This window comes from Rhagoletis zephyria, unplaced genomic scaffold (assembly GCF_001687245.7).
Source record: "Rhagoletis zephyria isolate East Lansing unplaced genomic scaffold, Rhagoletis_zephyria_1.1 Rzeph_scaffold_31019, whole genome shotgun sequence".
NCBI classification, from domain to species: Eukaryota; Metazoa; Arthropoda; class Insecta; order Diptera; family Tephritidae; genus Rhagoletis; species Rhagoletis zephyria.
The window spans coordinates 1-4,216 of NW_016188075.1; the positions used below are offsets into that span (position 1 = coordinate 1).

Consider the following 4,216-nt stretch of genomic DNA (forward strand, 5'->3'; position numbering starts at 1 on the left):
CGTCCACAAAGTGGTTACGTAACAGCTTAATAAGATGCGGTATATCAGCGAAAACAGATACAAATTTGCTATCATCATATGGATGCTTAATAAAAAGATTTGAGTGGAAATGTTCATAGACCGCCAGAGCTGCTGATTATCCCGTCCAAGGTCGCTGACAGCCGTAACAACCGTAAAACCAATTTCGTATAGAGAAGTTATTATTTGCAATAAGACATCTTCTGTCATTTTAAAATTGAAATTGTAGAAAATGGGCTGCTTCCAGTTTCCACACAGTCCACGAACCATCGCTACTTGGACCACCCTTTTCGGCTGGAGAATTATGTCTGCTTTCCGGTCATACGCCTATTCCTCCCTGCACTACATTTCGTCTAATGAAAGAATGCATAATTTATTTTCCAACGGCATATCGAACGTTTTCATGTGCGCGAAGATTTGTGTTTGCAGACCAGGCTCAATGCATAACTTGGATGCCCACCTACGCAGAGTAGAAGGTGACGGCAAAGGAAATTCAAGTTTCCGCAGCAGTCTGTAACAACGTGGCCCAGCAGAATATAGGCAAGTAGCTGACGATATGTCATCCAGGTTATAACGTGGTGGCTTTAAACTGCTTAACTCAAACAACTTTTGTTGAGTTTGGGTTAGAAAGCTCTTACCCTTTTCAAAAATTGAAATTTTGAGCTCAAAATCTACAACTTTTTGCTGAAGCACACTAACTTCATTTTGTAGCTCAACGCATTTGAGCTGGTGAAAATCTAGTGAATTACTAAGATAAATAAATACATAAATACGAGTGTCTAATTAATAAGTATATTTCCCGAGCTAAGTTTTTATCTTACTCAGTTTGTGTCGATATGCTTGTGTTGTTGTGTTGTCTTCATTACTACATTTAATGAAAGGATATATAAATATATATATATCCACTGAGTTTTACAATAGTTTCACAAACATACTCTTCCAATATATTTAAAGATCCTTCCACAAAATCGTTTTCTTTTAATTGAGTACTGTAAGTTTTAAACACAAAATTTGTTGTTGTTGTTTTTGTTGTTAATTCGCTGGGCTGTTAATTTATATGGAATAGTATAATTCGAAGCACATGTTTAAAGTCCATTAACTTACCCTTTATATGTACATATTTGTATTGCGGCATCCAAACAATTACATTAAAATTCTTCATCTATTAGGCGAGACCATTAACTAACCCTTCATATGTACATATTTAGGTCGTGGATTGGCATCACAACTGCTCTAACTTTTAGTGTCAAGCCATAAGGTGCAACTCCCCTACTCCACTTGCTCGTGTGGATATTCAAAAACGGCAGTAGATATGACGCCATAGCAAAAATTTTCTTCTCCGGACGACATATTAACTATTTCTTTATTAACACGAACGCTGAATACGCCTTTAGTATCAAGTCATAAGGTGCAACTCGCCTACTTCTACTTGCTCCTGTGGATATTCAGAAACGACAGTAGATATCGACGCCATATCTACTCCGGACATCATATTTACCATTTCTTTATTAACTATCGTACAGTGCTTATTTTGTGAAAAAAAATACTTTACTGTTCCTCAGTTCGCCCGCCAAGATTTTATTAAGTTTTCCAGCATTTAACAACTATAAAAAATTGAAAATAAAGAAATGAAATTGTTCAAAATTGGTGAAAATGAGATGGCGTGTGGGAGATTCAGTTTTACATTTTAAAATTGCTCAATGTAAAATTTTAAAAATCATTCCGTGCAAATACATATGTACAGCGAATGATTTCTAAATCTGAATTGTTTGTGCAAAGTTTCAGATGCAGAACCTTAATTTGAAAGTAAATTGTCTCTGTAGATTATATATAGATACATATATAGATTTATAATACAAATAGAACCATATTTGCCTCAGAAGAAAACATCAAAATAAACGATGTAAGATTTATATGGGTATCTGTACAGGGGCAAAAGCAACATTTTTGTTTTGCAGATGCAATCTGTTAATAACAATAAAGTTGGGTCTAGTGCAGGAAAAAGTGCATTGAAATTAACCGCCGAAGTAAAACGTTCGCCATCAGTCAATGCGATCGAGTGATCCGAGCTCTACAAGCAGTGGAAAGCTAACAACAATTGTGATAGACGATACAAATGCCACTAACAACGCTGGCTCTGAATCGTATGCAGGCGCTAAAAGTGCATCGAAATTGTCTGCCGAAGTAAAACATTCGTCATCGGTAAATGCGAGTATGAGTCACGGTGGAGAGAATACAGAGGTGGCGCCGATGACGATACCGCTACTCGGCTCTCAGTGATTTTGACAGAATCAGCTGTTTTGGTGACGTCATAGTAGAGAAGACAGCAGTAGTGATGTGCTCAGTCAATACTTTCAAGTATTGATCGATATTCGGCAACGATTTAAAATGTATTCAATGCTCTCGATACTCGGTACCAAAACATTTAGATTTCAAATAAAAGCGCACACAGGCCAAAGATATGGAAAAAAACGGCTCAGGGGAGACTCGCCAATAGAGCCGATAGAGCTTTTAATACTGATTCAAATGAAAGATGTATATATGTCGGTTCCAGGCCATAACGCAGAGAAACTCTCACTTGTTTGAAGCATTTTTGTTCCAGCTGAATCGGACGATATCATTTTTGGAGGCCAAGGGGCAGATTCTATAACCAGTTAGCGACAATTTTCGAATCGGTATCGGGTTTGTTGACCTATGATATGAAATATTGTTACACCAACAAGTACAATATCGATCCGAAACTTTTCGCTAACTGGTTAGATGTCCCCCTGAAAAGCTTCCTCATCCGTCAAAACATTTTTCTTGAACCTTGGATCGACTAAGGTTAAAACTGATAAAATAATATTTTTCTGTGGCGATAAGTTCAAGTGTTTTAGCCGATATCATATAAATTAGTAATGAAAGTTTTTTCTAAACCTGAAATGCATATAATGGCGAGGGTTTAATGTAAATAATCGGTATCGGATACCGAAAAGGAAGTATAGGGTACCGAAATCTTTTTTAAGTATTGGGTACCGAGTATTGGGGACAATTCAGCACATCACTAGTCGCCCTCAGTCTCGCCGCTCTCAGTTGTCAACTCTACGATGACGTCACGCTAAAATTACTCTCACGAATTCTGCTGCAATCGGCGCAATCTTGTATTCTATCATTCTTGAGTATGAGTGATCAGAGCTCTCTAAGCAGTGCAAAGTCAACAACAATTGTGATCAGAGGTGGGCACTACCACCAGCGTTGCCAGGTTGACATTTTTAACGTCATTTGGACGTTTTTTGTATCCCGTTGACGTTTGGACGTTTTTTGTGTAAAAAATGACGTTTTTTAACTTCCCAGTAATTTTTCTTTTTGGTGGTAAGGGTCTTGTAAGTAGAACTGATTTTGAATTACTTTCTTAAAAAATCTTTACAAGCTTTGTATTTTGCAGCAGCTGCTTCAAAAGATATTTATTCTTTGGACACAGATGATGAAATATGATACAAAATATGATATGATATATGAAATATGATGCAAACCAAGCGTACGCGTACTTTTTTTTTATCTTGGACTAAGGGTCCCGTGTTCAAAGGCTGGTTGTTTAAACACTTGAGGTTACGAGGCTTATTGTAATGTTTGCAATAGGCACATTAAAAGCCAAATCAGGAAAAGCTGATCTATTGCAACACGCACGCTCGCAAAAGCATCAAAAAAGCTGCAGCGGCATAAAAACCCAGAAAAAACTAGGCGACTTTTTTAAGACTTCATTGAAAATGTAACGAACGCAAAAAAGGTTTAAATATTGCTATGCTCCTTCTTAGCAGAACGTAATTTAGCATTTTCGACAACCGACCCTCTAACCAAATGCCTACAAGAAAAAAAAAATTATTAAAATCAACGCGATTATTTAGCCCATTCAAACTTGCACATTATTGCCCTGAAATTTAATGCGCTATCAAACTGCATACTCAAAAAATTCTAAAAAATCTGAATAAAAAGGTGAAAATCTAGCTGAAACTTTACAGATTTTTTATAACTTTTGCACAAAGTTTGAAATGTGAATTTATATTTTGTTTGTTATATAATGAGCTTGGCTTTTATGGAAAAATAATAAACATTAAATAAACAAAATAGAAACAGCCAAAATCGATCGAAAATTGTTGACTTCTTCTGACCAGTATATGTATAAAATGATTTTTATATTAACGATCTCAAACCAGTTTAC

The 4,216-nt window shown here is 36.2% G+C and overlaps 1 long non-coding RNA gene across 1 annotated transcript; it reads right to left on the reverse strand.

Annotated features, from left to right (window-relative positions):
• Nucleotides 1–10: 10 nt before the first annotated feature.
• LOC108383148 (uncharacterized) lies at nt 11–1,326 on the reverse strand. Its single transcript, XR_001849729.1, has 3 exons — nt 1,123–1,326; nt 840–1,063; nt 11–766 (listed from the first exon to the last, which is right to left on the reverse strand). It is a non-coding gene; the product is annotated as an uncharacterized LOC108383148 (long non-coding RNA).
• Nucleotides 1,327–4,216: the final 2,890 nt, after the last annotated feature.